Raw genomic sequence first — 16836 nt, 5'->3', positions numbered from 1 at the left:
GTCCCAGTTGTTGATATTCATGCAGAGAACCCTTATCGGCAGCACATTGCTGTGTGAGCAGGGGACGGACTGAAAATAACGTACTGAATTTGAGGCAGAACAATCGTTCATGCAAAGACTGGTAAACAAGCACCGATGGGCACCAGCCTGAACCCGCCCAGTGCAAAGGAGACATTACTGGTGCGGTGATTTATTTTCCTCTTCATTGTTTGAGGAGAATACGGCCCCCTACAAACATCATTGAATCTGTTATGTATGCTACTGTTTTTATACGTACCAGAATCACGGACATATGCAGACCCTTTATAATCAATGGGTCTGCGCACACATCAGTGATTTCTCACTGACGTGTTTCCGTGCGGCATACACGCGTGTCCATGTTTTGCACGGAGACAAGACCGTTTTTCTCTGGCATCACTGATGTTCCACAGAGCACACTATGGTGTGATCCGTGAAACACGTACCAGAAAAACACGGACATTTGAAATAAAAAGCTTTTTAAACTCATGCTGTCTCTGCTTCTATGCTGCCTAATTATGCTGATATATATGCACTGCACAGCCGACCCGGAAGTAGCTGCAGAGGGGAAACAGTGGTGGCCAGACATAGCATCGCGGGAGACTTCAGCACCACGGACAGCAGAAGCGTGGAGAGGTGAGTATAAGTGCCCAATATCCGTGTATGATCACGGATAGCACACGGAGATCACATATGTGCCAAAATCGCGGCACACAGAGGAGCCCTTAAAAGGTACGCATGTCTTTGTCCACTTGTGTACCGCTTCCGATGTGAGAGCATCGGAAGCGATATGATAATGACCCTCTGCTGCGGGTGTCAGCCGAGGGTCATGCGACTGTGATGCATCTTGCGATCGCATTACAGGTGTGGAAAAGATGGAGGGAGCACTTTCTCCCAAACTCCTTCACTGTCTGCACTGCAGTCACATAACATGCGAGTGCAATGCGATGTTTCACACGCTCCCATAGGGTTGCATGGGGGTGCGTGAGCCGAGACTCGCTGCAAAACGCAGCATGCTGCAATTACATCGAGAGCACGATTTGTGCTGTAGAAAAATAAGCAAGAGGACAATGCCCGATAGATTAACACTGCTGCGAGTGCGATCAGATTTTTTATCGGATCGCACTAGCCCATGAAAATCTCAAGTGGACATGAAGCCTTTACAAGTGTGTTTTCCACTAACATGTGAAAGAGGCCTAAGACAACAATTGAGATGATTTAAACTTTCGTTTTTGGGGGTTCTCTTTACATCTTTAATGACATATTTTATAACATTCCGCTTATGAAGAAATGGCCAACTGGGCGTTACCAGCTGAGGAGGGCAATAGGTTATTATCCAATAAGTGCAGACTCCGTAGGAGTCAACGGTAACAAACGGGTGTCAGTTCATTCATCAATCTCTAAGTGCGTGGGGAAAAATATAAAGTAAAAAGGACGGCAGAATTAGGGAACGCTCACAGTGGTGGCTGTTTTATTTTAACAGCGTTTATTTTCCCATGAGTGTTTGCAGTAAAAATGCAACCGAGCACTTTACACTTTTTTTTTCTACTCCTTTAATTGAATAGGTAAAAATATAACAATATCTTCAAAGATACAAACAAATGATACACTGCATGTCTGAAAAAAATGCACTGATGGTTTAAAGGGTTAATCCCCTCGCTGACATCCTATCCCAGTAATAAGAAGTTCAGTAGCACATACCGCCACTTAGAGATGTAGTATACGTCTCCTGATAAGCTGTCACTTACCTCATGCGCAGTCATGGCAGTAGCTTAGGTATCCATGGTTACGACCACTAGCAACTAAGTTTCCCTATATGTGTGGTCGTAACCATGGATACCTAAGGTCCTGCAATGCCATAAGTATGAGGTAAGCGGCATAGTGAATCAGGAGAACTATACTACATTTCTAATTGGAGGTATTTGCTGTTATTACACCTACTACATATTCGGAGATGACCTTGGAAATGGGAATACCCTTTTAAAGTCGAAAGGAAAATAAAACACCGCATGTGGATAACAATTTGGGATTTTCATTGATTTTCCTGAAACTAAAATGTTGCATTTTTTTATTACACAACGAAAACACGAAAATATAAAAACACTGCAAAAACAAAACGGGTGGTGGAAGTGGGGAGGTGGGGGGTGCAGCCGGCCCGCGATGTGGAGGTGGTGATGGAGGGGGTGCAGCCGGCCCGCGATGTGGAGGTGGTGATGGAGGGGGTGCAGCCGGCCCGCGATGTGGAGGTGGTGATGGAGGGGGTGCAGCCGGCCCGCGATGTGGAGGTGGTGATGGAGGGGGTGCAGCCGGCCCCGGGAGATGGTGCTGATGGAGGGGGTGCAGCCGGCCCCGGGAGGTGGTGATGGAGGGGGTGCAGCCGGCCCCGGGAGATGGTGCTGATGGAGGGGGTGCAGCCGGCCCCGGGAGATGGTGCTGATGGAGGGGGTGCAGCCGGCCCCGGGAGATGGTGCTGATGGAGGGGGTGCAGCCGGCCCCGGGAGATGGTGCTGATGGAGGGGGTGCAGCCGGCCCCGGGAGATGGTGCTGATGGAGGGGGTGCAGCCGGCCCCGGGAGATGGTGCTGATGGAGGGGGTGCAGCCGGCCCCGGGAGATGGTGCTGATGGAGGGGGTGCAGCCGGCCCCGGGAGATGGTGCTGATGGAGGGGGTGCAGCCGGCCCCGGGAGATGGTGCTGATGGAGGGGGTGCAGCCGGCCCCGGGAGATGGTGCTGATGGAGGGGGTGCAGCCGGCCCCGGGAGATGGTGCTGATGGAGGGGGTGCAGCCGGCCCCGGGAGATGGTGCTGATGGAGGGGGTGCAGCCGGCCCCGGGAGATGGTGCTGATGGAGGGGGTGCAGCCGGCCCCGGGAGATGGTGCTGATGGAGGGGGTGCAGCCGGCCCCGGGAGATGGTGCTGATGGAGGGGGTGCAGCCGGCCCCGGGAGATGGTGCTGATGGAGGGGGTGCAGCCGGCCCCGGGAGATGGTGCTGATGGAGGGGGTGCAGCCGGCCCCGGGAGATGGTGCTGATGGAGGGGGTGCAGCCGGCCCCGGGAGATGGTGCTGATGGAGGGGGTGCAGCCGGCCCCGGGAGATGGTGCTGATGGAGGGGGTGCAGCCGGCCCCGGGAGATGGTGCTGATGGAGGGGGTGCAGCCGGCCCGGGAGATGGTGCTGATGGAGGGGGTGCAGCCGGCCCGGGAGATGGTGCTGATGGAGGGGGTGCAGCCGGCCCGGGAGATGGTGCTGATGGAGGGGGTGCAGCCGGCCCGGGAGATGGTGCTGATGGAGGGGGTGCAGCCGGCCCGGGAGATGGTGCTGATGGAGGGGGTGCAGCCGGCCCGGGAGATGGTGCTGATGGAGGGGGTGCAGCCGGCCCGGGAGATGGTGCTGATGGAGGGGGTGCAGCCGGCCCGGGAGATGGTGCTGATGGAGGGGGTGCAGCCGGCCCGGGAGATGGTGCTGATGGAGGGGGTGCAGCCGGCCCGGGAGATGGTGCTGATGGAGGGGGTGCAGCCGGCCCGGGAGATGGTGCTGATGGAGGGGGTGCAGCCGGCCCGGGAGATGGTGCTGATGGAGGGGGTGCAGCCGGCCCGGGAGATGGTGCTGATGGAGGGGGTGCAGCCGGCCCGGGAGATGGTGCTGATGGAGGGGGTGCAGCCGGCCCGGGAGATGGTGCTGATGGAGGGGGTGCAGCCGGCCCGGGAGATGGTGCTGATGGAGGGGGTGCAGCCGGCCCGGGAGATGGTGCTGATGGAGGGGGTGCAGCCGGCCCGGGAGATGGTGCTGATGGAGGGGGTGCAGCCGGCCCGGGAGATGGTGCTGATGGAGGGGGTGCAGCCGGCCCGGGAGATGGTGCTGATGGAGGGGGTGCAGCCGGCCCGGGAGATGGTGCTGATGGAGGGGGTGCAGCCGGCCCGGGAGATGGTGCTGATGGAGGGGGTGCAGCCGGCCCGGGAGATGGTGCTGATGGAGGGGGTGCAGCCGGCCCGGGAGATGGTGCTGATGGAGGGGGTGCAGCCGGCCCGGGAGATGGTGCTGATGGAGGGGGTGCAGCCGGCCCGGGAGATGGTGCTGATGGAGGGGGTGCAGCCGGCCCGGGAGATGGTGCTGATGGAGGGGGTGCAGCCGGCCCGGGAGATGGTGCTGATGGAGGGGGTGCAGCCGGCCCGGGAGATGGTGCTGATGGAGGGGGTGCAGCCGGCCCGGGAGATGGTGCTGATGGAGGGGGTGCAGCCGGCCCGGGAGATGGTGCTGATGGAGGGGGTGCAGCCGGCCCGGGAGATGGTGCTGATGGAGGGGGTGCAGCCGGCCCGGGAGATGGTGCTGATGGAGGGGGTGCAGCCGGCCCGGGAGATGGTGCTGATGGAGGGGGTGCAGCCGGCCCGGGAGATGGTGCTGATGGAGGGGGTGCAGCCGGCCCGGGAGATGGTGCTGATGGAGGGGGTGCAGCCGGCCCGGGAGATGGTGCTGATGGAGGGGGTGCAGCCGGCCCGGGAGATGGTGCTGATGGAGGGGGTGCAGCCGGCCCGGGAGATGGTGCTGATGGAGGGGGTGCAGCCGGCCCGGGAGATGGTGCTGATGGAGGGGGTGCAGCCGGCCCGGGAGATGGTGCTGATGGAGGGGGTGCAGCCGGCCCGGGAGATGGTGCTGATGGAGGGGGTGCAGCCGGCCCGGGAGATGGTGCTGATGGAGGGGGTGCAGCCGGCCCGGGAGATGGTGCTGATGGAGGGGGTGCAGCCGGCCCGGGAGATGGTGCTGATGGAGGGGGTGCAGCCGGCCCGGGAGATGGTGCTGATGGAGGGGGTGCAGCCGGCCCGGGAGATGGTGCTGATGGAGGGGGTGCAGCCGGCCCGGGAGATGGTGCTGATGGAGGGGGTGCAGCCGGCCCGGGAGATGGTGCTGATGGAGGGGGTGCAGCCGGCCCGGGAGATGGTGCTGATGGAGGGGGTGCAGCCGGCCCGGGAGATGGTGCTGATGGAGGGGGTGCAGCCGGCCCGGGAGATGGTGCTGATGGAGGGGGTGCAGCCGGCCCGGGAGATGGTGCTGATGGAGGGGGTGCAGCCGGCCCGGGAGATGGTGCTGATGGAGGGGGTGCAGCCGGCCCGGGAGATGGTGCTGATGGAGGGGGTGCAGCCGGCCCGGGAGATGGTGCTGATGGAGGGGGTGCAGCCGGCCCGGGAGATGGTGCTGATGGAGGGGGTGCAGCCGGCCCGGGAGATGGTGCTGATGGAGGGGGTGCAGCCGGCCCGGGAGATGGTGCTGATGGAGGGGGTGCAGCCGGCCCGGGAGATGGTGCTGATGGAGGGGGTGCAGCCGGCCCGGGAGATGGTGCTGATGGAGGGGGTGCAGCCGGCCCGGGAGATGGTGCTGATGGAGGGGGTGCAGCCGGCCCGGGAGATGGTGCTGATGGAGGGGGTGCAGCCGGCCCGGGAGATGGTGCTGATGGAGGGGGTGCAGCCGGCCCGGGAGATGGTGCTGATGGAGGGGGTGCAGCCGGCCCGGGAGATGGTGCTGATGGAGGGGGTGCAGCCGGCCCGGGAGATGGTGCTGATGGAGGGGGTGCAGCCGGCCCGGGAGATGGTGCTGATGGAGGGGGTGCAGCCGGCCCGGATGGTGCTGATGGAGGGGGTGCAGCCGGCCCGGGTGGTGCTGATGGAGGGGTGCAGCCGGCCCGGGTGATGGAAGGGGTGCAGCCGGCCCGGGTGATGGAAGGGGTGCAGCCGGCCCGGGTGATGGAGGGGGTGCAGCCGGCCCGGGTGGTGCTGATGGAGGGGTGCAGTCGGCCCGGGTGATGGAGGGGGTGCAGCCGGCCCGGGAGGTGCTGATGGAGGGGGTGCAGCCGGCCCGGATGGTGCTGATGGAGGGGGTGCAGCCGGCCCGGATGGTGCTGATGGAGGGGGTGCAGCCGGCCCGGGTGGTGCTGATGGATTGGTGCAGTCGGCCAGGGTGATGGAGGGGTGCAGCCGGCCCGGGTGGTGCTGATGGAGGGGGTGCAGCCGGCCCGGGAGATGGTGCTGATGGAGGGGGTGCAGCCGGCCCGGATGGTGCTGATGGAGGGGTGCAGTCGGCCCGGGTGATGGAGGGGGTGCAGCCGGCCCAGTTGGTGGAGGGGGCGCGGCCCGCAGTCTATGCTCCCGCCCAGTCCCCGCCGCTTACCTTCCGGACTCGCCCTACAGAAGCTGCACAGCTCGGGATCTCTGGGCGCGCAGTACCGGACCGCTCCTCCGCATACTTGTCACTAATCACTTCCTGATGGAGTCGCCCTCCAATGACGCAATCCTTCCACTATAGGCCCCGCCCCCTGACCTCTTCATCACACTCCGCACGTACCACATGAATCGCCCAATATGGAGTTTTCTGTATCCTCTATGGAGAAACTACAAGCCCCACAATCCTCCGCAACCTGAACTCGCCGTACCGTAAAGGAAAAGGATTGTGGGAGATGTAGTCCACTGTAATGTACTATCATAAATAGGGCGGCTCATGTGAGGCGGGAGCTGCTGATAGCGGGATTCCTGCGCTATTTCCACACTCGCAGGGCTGCGGCTGCAGTGAAGTGTTTATGGGGCTCAAAACTGAAATTGCACCAAATGTATCTAAACTGCGCACACAGAATGCCATATTGTGAGCACTCACTGTAATAGACCCTTTTTCTTACATGACCTTATATCAGGATGAGTTTACATCAATATTTTGTGCTAAGATGGCCCCGCCATTAATAAACTCGTCTTCTATATCTCAAAGGCGCAATTATTGAGGAGGTTCTTGTACCTTCTGAATAATAGTTCTTAGAATTTTAACTAGAAAATTTCTGTATACTTGTGACCACAGACTATGGCTCCAAGTCTTCGTCTTGTCCGCGGGTCCTAATGAAGGGGGCGCCGTAGGAGGATGCTACCAATGTGTACGGGGGTACGGGTCGCGGCTTCTGAGGCGCACGGGCCCATGATCGGAGGCCAGAAGGCTTCTTGTCTTGTCTCTGAGTCCGGGACGCTACACCTGGCTCCAGAAGCTCAATGATGTGAGGGACAAGGCCGCTAGGTGGGCCGCAAGTCTGGGGAAACTGACATCCTGCGACTAATCAAAGGGGACATTTGCATATTTTAGACATACTTTAGAAATACCTTTCTAAAGATCTGTTTACGTGTGCAATGTAATAAAGGGACTGCTGGGCAGGGATTATAGATAGGTACACACGGCTTCTTATGGTTCTGGGGTCACGACGGACATGACAGGTTCCCTTTAAAGCGAATTCAGCCAAGGCCAGGCATGCCCCCCCATTCTTGTTGATTACTGGAGCAAAAACACCTTAATTATGACTCCAAGCCATGGTTGGTTTGCTCAGTCTGCCCATTGAGTGACTCGCGTGAGTCTCACATCGCATCACCTAGCACGGCCTGACGCTCTCCAGACAGAAGCGTCTCAGCTACATAGAAATACATGCTGATGACCGGCTCCTGTCAGGACATTGTGCGGCCGTGACTTGCGTGAGTTACTCGCAAGTGTGACTCTGGCCTTAGTCTGAGGGTGGTATGCAGATGAAAATGACAGCTCCCTCCTGAGGTACTTACAGAAAGCCCTCCAAAACCCAGAAATAGAATGGGAGCCTTGATAGGAGACAATGTTCATTGGAACACCATGCAGGGTTACCACCTGAGCGATAAACGGATCTACCATCTCCTGAGCATTAGGCAGCTTAGCTTTCACACATCCGGTTTTTCCTGTGTGGCACAATCCGGCTCTTTGCAGAAAAATCGCAACCGTTTTTTTTTGCCGCCGGTTGTGTTTTTTCCGCATAGACTTTCATTAGTGAAGGATTGTGCGTCATGGCCTTGCGTTCGGTCCGTTTTTTGTCGGATGCAGCATATTTAGCCGACGCGGCGGCCGGATGGAACGTTGCCTGGCACGTTATTTTGTCCGGCACAAAAAACCGCATCGCGCCGCATCCGGCGCTTTTTCCAATGCATGCCTATGAATGCCGGATGCGGCAAAAAACGCATCTGGCCACTGCATGCGGATTTTTGCACTGCGCATGCTAAGTAGCGTGCCGCAACCGGCAAAAACTGGACGGGCCGCATGTAAAAACTTATGCAAAGGATCCGTTTTTTTCGCCGCATCCGTTGCATAGGTTTTAGAGCCGGATTTAGCCGCACTGCTAAAACCGGATGTGTGAAAGCAGCCTTAGTGAGGGGAACCAAATAGCATTGTTTTGAAAAGCGGGAAACTATTACTCAAATACTGGTTATATCTTTGGACTTAGGCTGATCAGTTATGAAATCCATAGATTTGTGAGACCATGGAGGTACAGGGATAGACAGAGATAAGAGCTTCACAGCCAGGGTGGCGCGAGGGACTTTCTTTCGGGCAAACATTTCACATGCCTCAACATAGGCCTCTACATCTTTACCTAGGGACGGCCACCAATACCCTCTTTTAATGGTGACACGTGCCCTTGATGCCCGAGTGACCCGCTGAGTCATGACACTCCGGGAACAACCCCAATCTCAAATGCACAGGAGACATACTAGGCAGAGCAATTCCCTGTGCCTTGACACTTCCAAGGCTACATTGACAGAAGAGACCACATTCCTCTAAGGAAAAATGGAATACATTTCACTAACCTCAGACTGGATGGGGCAAAGACTCCGAGATGGAGCATCCAGCCGTACATTCTTTGTGGGTGTGCTAACATGCTAAGAGTGCGGAATGAGCGCAGGAACTAACGCCCTTGTGATTAGTCCCTGCGCTCATTAACATCTCATAAAGGATCTCTAGAAATACTTTTTCTAAAAATCTGTTTATCTATGCTACTAGATACAGGGACAGTTAGGCCCTGTGCGTACACTGCTTTCTTTGCTACATTTTTGCTGCTTTTTTGGTGCAGGTTTGGATGCAGTTTGTGGTCCTAAACTGCATGTATGACCTTCCCCAGCAAAGTCTATGACAAATCCGAAAGGCTGTGCACACGTTGCTTTTTTTTTTGCCTGCAGTTTTGGTTGCAGAAAAAAGAAGCAGCATGTCACTTCTTTTCTGCGTTTTTCATTGAATATAGTGAAAAAATGCATGGGCAAAAACACGGCAAAAACACATGCGTTTTTTGGTGTATTTTTTCGTCCAGAGGTGTGCTTTTTTGCTCAAGAAACCAAACTTCTGTGTGCGTACATACCCTTAAGGCCACTTTACACACAGAGATAAATCTGTGTCAGATCTGTGGATGCAGTGAAATTGTGGACAATCAGTGCCAGGTTTGTGGCTGTGTACAAATGGAACAATATGTCCATGATTTCACTGCAACCACTGATCTGCCAAAGATTTATCTCTGTGTGTAAAGTGCCCTTCCACTTGCGTTTTGCATGGATGAGTGAAATCTGATTAAACATCGGATTGCTCTCACTCTAGTGCAGAACTATGGGGCAGTGTCCATCTGCGATTGATTTTTCATGCCATAGAGGCATGTGGAATGAATCGCAGCATGCTGCGTTTGGCAGCGAGTCTCGGCTCACACACCCCCATACAAGTCTATGGGAGTGTGTGAAACATCGCACTGCACTTGCAATGTAATCCGAGTACAGTGCAATATGCGAAAAGACAGGCAGCCGAGGAGATGGGGAGAAAGTGTTCCCTCCCTCTTCTCCGCAGCTGTGATATGATCGCACAGTCGCACGACCCTCGGCTGACGCTAACAGCAGAGGGTCATTAGCATATCACTTCCGATGCTCTCACATGGGAAGCTATATTCATGTGCAACCGTACCCTTAGGCAGGGATTAGCAATATGCACCCAGAACTGCTCGTGGTTCTGGGTGCATATTGGACCTGACAGGTTCACTTTAAAGTTCCTCCTAAGGAACCAGAGGGCAGAGCAGAGTGCAAATTACCTACAGAAGGGATGGTGTGCTGAAGCAGAAAGTGATCCCACAGTGAGTAAGACAAACAGCAAAATACCAGAGAAGATGAATATTGTTAAAGAATATGTTATCCTATGCTTTCTTTGTCGCTCCATTGGGAGACCCAGACAATTGGGTGTATAGCTTATGCCTCCGGAGGCCACACAAAGCATTACACTTAAAAGTGTAAACCCCTCCCCTCTGCCTATACACCCCCCCCGTGCATCACGGGCTCCTCAGTTTTATTGCTTTGTGGAAGGAGGCACACATCCACGCAAGCTCCACATTTTAGTCAGCACCAGCTGCTGACTATATCGGATGGAAGAAAAGTGGGCCCATACAGGGCCCCCAGCATGCTCCCTTCTCACCCCACTCGGGTCGGCGGTGCTGTTAAGGTTGAGGTACCCATTGCGGGTACATAGGCAGGAGCCACATGCTGTTTTCCTTCCCCATCCCTTAGGGGCTCTGGGTGAAGTGGGATCCTAACCGGTCACCAGGCACTGGGACCGTGCTCCCTCCGCAGCCCCTGGGGGAATCTGCTGGACAGGAGACCGGGTATCATCAGGGACAAGGCCCTGCTACTCTGAGGTACTCTGTGTCCCCTTGGGGACGGCGCATAGAGCGCCTGTGTAATGGACACTGCAGCAGCTGCTGGGTGTGTTGGTGCGCCGGGACTACCGCGCTGACCGCGCTTGTTTGCCGGCCGCGCTTATAACTTTAGTCCCTGGCTTTTGCGGCCTAGTACCGCATATTCCCGCCCCCGGGCCTGCCAGTCAGGGGTAAGGGCGGGACGCTGCACTGGACGTCAGCGCTGAGGGCTGGAGCATACTTTGTATCCTCCTCCCCCCTCACTGAGCACCGTGGGGCACCAGATTCCCGCACTTTTACAGGCACGCCCACGGCTCCCTCCTCCTCTCTGAACGCCGGCAGCCATTGCTATCAGCACTTCAGACGCTGGAGAACTTCAGAGGGGAGACAACTCCGAGCTCCACAGCTCTGGGAGGCCCAGGCAGGGAATCTGGTGGTCACACAACCGCTGAGAGCGGTCGGTAAGCCGCACCTGTTACTAGGTGCTGGTCCCCCTGGGTGCCGAAGTGTATATTTATATGCTTATATTGTATATACGGCCGCACTATTAGCGTTTGGCTATATACCCTCAGTGCTCTAAGAGGAGAAACAGCATGTCGTCCGCAAAAAGCAAGGGTGCCAAAGCACAGGCTTACTTTGCAACCTGTACCTCATGTGCGGCAATGCTTCCTGCAGGTTCCACCTACCCTCATTGTGTGCAATGCTCGGCCCCTGTGACACTCACTCAGCCGGAGTCTCAGCCACTGGTGGGACCCCCGGCCCAGGTGGAACCTCCGGCCCCCACTGTCCAGGTGACAGGGACAGAGTTTGCAGTATTTGCTGACAAACTTTCTGAGTCTATGGATAGATGGTCTGCTAAGATACTAGAAGCTTTGCAGTCCAGACCTGTAACACAGGCCCCGGGCACTGTTGATTCATTGCCCCCATGCCCCCCTCGGTCGGAGCAGCAAAGTGCTCCTAGGTCGACTCATAGGTCCCACGGGGAGGACTCCGACACGGACCGCAGTCCCAGACCGACTAAGCGGGCTCGCTGGGAGCTTCCCTCGACTTCATCTCACTGTTCAGGGTCTCAGCATGAGGACTCTCTGGAAGATGAAGCGGATGTGGCAGATCAGGGCTCTGATCCTGACGCCGCGCTCAACCTTGATACGCCTGAAGGGGACGCCATAGTAAACGACCTTATAGCGTCCATCAATCAGGTGTTAGATCTTTCTCCTCCAGCCCTTCCAAGTGAGGAGTCAGCTTCTCAGCAGGAGAAATTTCATTTTAGGTTTCCCAAACGTACACGGAGTGCGTTTCTTGATCACTCCGACTTCAAACATGCAGTCCAGAAACACCGGGCTTTTCCGGATAAGCGCTTTACTAAGCGCCTTCATGACACACGTTATCCCTTCCCCCCTGACGTAGTCAAGGGTTGGGCTCAGTGTCCCAAGGTGGATCCTCCAGTCTCTAGACTGGTGGCCAGATCCATAGTTGCAGTGGCAGATGGTGCATCACTCAAGGATGCCACTGACAGGCAGATAGAGCTCCTGATGAAATCCATCTATGAGGCTATCGGCGCGTCCTTTGCTCCGGCATTTGCAGCCGTATGGGCACTCCAAGCTATCTCAGCTTGTCAGTCTGAGATTAATGCGGCCACACGGGCCGCTACTCCGCAGGTTGTGTCATTAACCTCTCAGGCGTCGGCGTTTGCGTCCTACGCCATGAATGCTGTACTAGACTCTGCGAGCCGTACAGCGGTAGCATCCGCCAATTCAGTGGCACTCCGCAGGGCCATGTGGCTACGTGAATGGAAGGCAGACTCTGCTTCCAAAAAGTTTTTAACCGGTTTACCGTTTTCTGGCGACCGCCTGTTTGGCGAGCAATTGGATGAAATCATTAAACAATCCAAGGGTAAGGACTCGTCCTTACCCCAGTCCAAACCTAACAGACCTCAACAACGGAAGGTACAATCGAGGTTTCGGTCCTTTCGGCCCTCAGGCAGGTCTCAATTCTCCTCGTCCAACAGGCCTCAAAAGGGTCAGAGGAACTCTGATTCATGGCGGTCTAAGGCACGTCCTAAAAAGACCGCCGGAGGAACCGCTCCCAAAGCGGCCTCCTCATGACTTGCGGACTCCCCAAACCGCATCCTCGGTCGGTGGCAGGCTCTCCCGCTTTTGCGACGCCTGGTGCCCACATGTCCAAGACCGATGGGTGAGAGACATTCTGTCTCACGGTTACAGGATAGAGTTCAATTCTCGTCCTCCGATTCGTTTCTTCAGAACATCTCCGCCCCCCGAGCGAGCCGATGCTCTTATTCAGGCGGTGAACACTCTGAAGGCAGAAAGAGTGGTTATCCCTGTTCCCCTTCAGCAATGGGGTCACGGTTTTTACTCCAACTTGTTTGTCGTACCAAAAAAGGACGGATCTTTCCGTCCCGTTCTGGACCTCAAACTGCTCAACAGACACGTGAAAACCAGGCGGTTCCGGATGGAATCTCTCCGCTCCGTCATCGCCTCGATGTCCCAAGGAGACTTCCTAGCCTCAATCGACATCAGGGATGCTTATCTCCACGTGCCGATTGCGCCAGAGCATCAGCGCTTCCTGCGTTTCGCCATCGGGGACGAACACCTTCAGTTCGTGGCACTGCCTTTCAGCCTGGCAACAACCCCACGGGTCTTCACCAAGGTCATGGCAACAGTGGTAGCAGTCCTACACTCTCAGGGACACTCAGTGATCCCTTACCTGGACGATCTTCTTGTCAAGGCCCCCTCTCGGGTGGCATGCCAACACAGCCTGAACATTGCTCTGGAGACTCTCCAGAGGTTCGGGTGGATCATCAATTTCCCAAAGTCAAAACTGACACCGACACAATCGCTGACATATCTTGGGATGGAGTTTCATACACTCCCAGCGATAGTGAAACTTCCGCTGGACAAACAGCGATCACTACAGACAGGGGTGCAATCCCTCCTCCGAGCCCAGTCGCACCCCTTGAGACGCCTCATGCACTTCCTAGGGAAGATGGTGGCAGCAATGGAGGCAGTTCCATTTGCACAGTTTCATCTGCGTCCTCTTCAATGGGACATTCTCCGCAAATGGGACAGGAAATCGACGTCCCTCGACAGGAACGTCTCCCTTTCTCGGGCAGCCAAAGCCTCCCTTCAGTGGTGGCTTCTTCCCACTTCTTTGTCGAAGGGGAAATCCTTCCTGCCCCCATCCTGGGCTGTGGTCACGACGGACGCGAGTCTGTCAGGGTGGGGAGCGGTCTTCCTCCACCACAGGGCTCAGGGTACCTGGACTCAGCCAGAGTCCTCCCTTCAGATCAATGTTCTGGAGATAAGGGCAGTGTATCTAGCCCTAAAGGCGTTCCAGCCGTGGCTGGAAGGCAGGCAGATCCGAATTCAGTCGGACAACGCCACGGCGGTGGCATACATCAACCACCAAGGCGGCACACGCAGTCGGCAAGCCTTCCAGGAAGTTCGGCGGATTCTGCTGTGGGTGGAAGCCACAGCCTCAACCATCTCCGCAGTTCACATCCCGGGCGTGGAAAACTGGGAAGCGGACTTTCTCAGTCGCCAGGGCATGGACGCAGGGGAATGGTCTCTTCACCCGGACGTGTTTCAAGAGATCTGTTGCCGCTGGGGGAAGCCGGACGTCGACCTAATGGCATCCCGGCACAACAACAAGGTCCCGGCATTCATGGCACGATCTCAAGATCACAGAGCTCTGGCGGCAGATGCCTTAGTTCAGGATTGGTCGCAGTTTCGACTGCCTTATGTCTTTCCTCCTCTGGCACTGCTGCCCAGAGTGTTACGCAAGATCAGGTCCGACTGCCGCCGCGCCATCCTCGTCACCCCAGACTGGCCGAGGAGGTCGTGGTACCCGGATCTGTGGCATCTCACGGTGGGTCTACCGTGGGCACTACCAGACCGACCAGACTTGCTGTCTCAAGGGCCATTTTTCCATCTGAATTCTGCGGCCCTCAACCTGACTGTGTGGCCATTGAGTCCTGGATCCTAGCGTCTTCAGGGTTATCTCAAGAGGTCATTGCCACTATGAGACAGGCCAGGAAACCAACGTCAGCCAAGATCTACCACAGGACGTGGAGGATCTTCTTATCCTGGTGCTCTGATCAGGGTTTTATTCCCTGGCCATTTGCCTTGCCCACTTTTCTGTCCTTCCTTCAATCCGGAATGGAAAAGGGGCTGTCTCTCGGCTCTCTTAAGGGACAAGTCTCGGCGCTCTCTGTATTTTTTCAAAAGCGTCTAGCAAGGCTTCCGCAAGTACGCACGTTCCTGCAGGGGGTTTGCCACATAGTCCCCCCTTACAAGCGCCCGCTAGAACCCTGGGATCTGAACAGGGTGCTAACGGTTCTTCAGAAACCACCTTTCGAGCCAATGAGAGATATTTCTCTTTCTCGCCTCTTGCAGAAGGTGGTCTTCCTAGTGGCAGTCACATCACTTCGCAGAGTATCTGAGCTAGCTGCACTGTCATGCAAAGCCCCCTTCCTGGTGTTTCACCAGGACAAGGTGGTTCTGCGTCCGGTTCCGGAATTTCTCCCTAAGGTGGTATCCCCTTTTCATCTCAATCAGGATATCTCCTTACCTTCTTTTTGTCCTCATCCAGTTCACCAATGTGAAAAGGATTTGCACTTGTTAGATCTTGTGAGAGCACTCCGGCTCTACATTTCTCGTACGGCGCCCCTGCGCCGCTCGGATGCGCTCTTTGTCCTTGTTGCTGGCCAGCGTAAAGGGTCGCAGGCTTCCAAGTCAACCCTGGCTCGGTGGATCAAGGAACCAATTCTTGAAGCCTACCGTTCTTCTGGGCTTCCGGTTCCTTCAGGACTGAAAGCCCATTCTACCAGAGCCGTGGGTGCGTCCTGGGCATTGCGGCACCAGGCTACGGCTCAGCAGGTGTGTCAGGTGGCTACCTGGTCGAGTCTGCACACTTTCACGAAACATTATCAGGTGCATACCTACGCTTCGGCAGATGCCAGCTTAGGTAAGCGAGTCCTTCAGGCGGCGGTTGCCCACCTGTAGGAAGGGGCCGTCTTTCGGCTCTATTACCGGGGTATTCTTTTACCCACCCAGGGACTGCTTTTGGACGTCCCAATTGTCTGGGTCTCCCAATGGAGCGACAAAGAAGAAGGGAATTTTGTTTACTTACCGTAAATTCCTTTTCTTCTAGCTCCTATTGGGAGACCCAGCACCCGCCCCTGTTCCCTTCGGGCTGTTGTTCTTTTGTGTACACATGTTGTTCATGTTGAATTGTTCTTTGGTTCATGGTTTAAGTTCTCCGAACATCCTTCGGATTGAATTTACCTTAGACCAATTTATAAGTTTCCTCCTTCCTGCTTTTGCACCAAATCTGAGGAGCCCGTGATGCACGGGAGGGTGTATAGGCAGAGGGGAGGGGTTTACACTTTTAAGTGTAATGCTTTGTGTGGCCTCCGGAGGCATAAGCTATACACCCAATCGTCTGGGTCTCCCAATAGGAGCTAGAAGAAAAGGAATTTACGGTAAGTAAACAAAATTCCCTTCTATCCTATTAACTGACAACAAACATAAGATGGTGCAGAGTGAGTGGAGAACAAAACCAGCAGACAGAAATATCCAAGCTGGTATTCCACTAACTGGGAGAAACTAACAGTAATATGGCCGGACATCAAAATGACAATATCACATGCATGAGGAATGGGTATTCCCATCTCCAAGATCCTATCCTAAACTTTTAGCTTAGGTATCCATGTTTATGACTACAAGAAACTAACTAACTATCACTATAGGAGTGGACGTAACCATAAATACCTAAGGTCCTGCAATGCCTTGAATATGAGGTGACAGTGTAAATCAGAAGACCTATATGACATTTATAACTGAAGGTATTTGCTAATATTATTACACCTACTACATATTGGGATAGTATCTTGGAGATGAGAATAACCCTTTAAGGCTAAGAACGCACTTTGCGTTCACCTACTTGCAGTTTAGAACGCACGTTTTGGGCTTAATTGATTTGACCAAAGTTGCCTTTTTGAGAACTTTAGCGCTGAAAACGCGTGCGTTTTGGCCGCGTATTTGATGCGTTTTCAGCCCTTTTTACATGCTTTTTCACCTGCGTTTTGACAGATGCGTTTTGAACATCAAGACACTGGTAAATAAAGTTTAAACAGTCAAACATAATGAAAAAAGAGAAAAAAAGAATCAAATCTATATTAATGGAAAAAATAATGATAATAGATGTATTTCATAAAATTGTAGCGCTAATATACATTTTATCACTAAAATAGCAATAAATGCATATTTTTCTTAAATTAAATTGTCGGATTATGTGTGTGTGTAAAGGGCATATGAAATCATTA

General features: G+C 55.1%; 1 protein-coding gene across 1 annotated transcript in view; it reads right to left on the bottom strand.

Moving 5' to 3' along the window:
- MTMR4 (myotubularin related protein 4) overlaps positions 1–6277 on the bottom strand; it is a 130675-nt gene extending 124398 nt beyond the window's left edge. Inside the window, exon 1 of the mRNA XM_075335390.1 lies at positions 6176–6277. The gene's annotated coding sequence lies outside the window, so the exon portion shown is untranslated. The remainder of the gene's footprint in view (positions 1–6175) is intronic.
- Between the last annotated feature and the right edge of the window lie 10559 nt (positions 6278–16836).

This window comes from Anomaloglossus baeobatrachus, chromosome 2 (assembly GCF_048569485.1).
Source record: "Anomaloglossus baeobatrachus isolate aAnoBae1 chromosome 2, aAnoBae1.hap1, whole genome shotgun sequence".
NCBI lineage: Eukaryota > Metazoa > Chordata > Amphibia > Anura > Aromobatidae > Anomaloglossus > Anomaloglossus baeobatrachus.
This window is presented reverse-complemented; position numbering and strand designations above follow the sequence as displayed.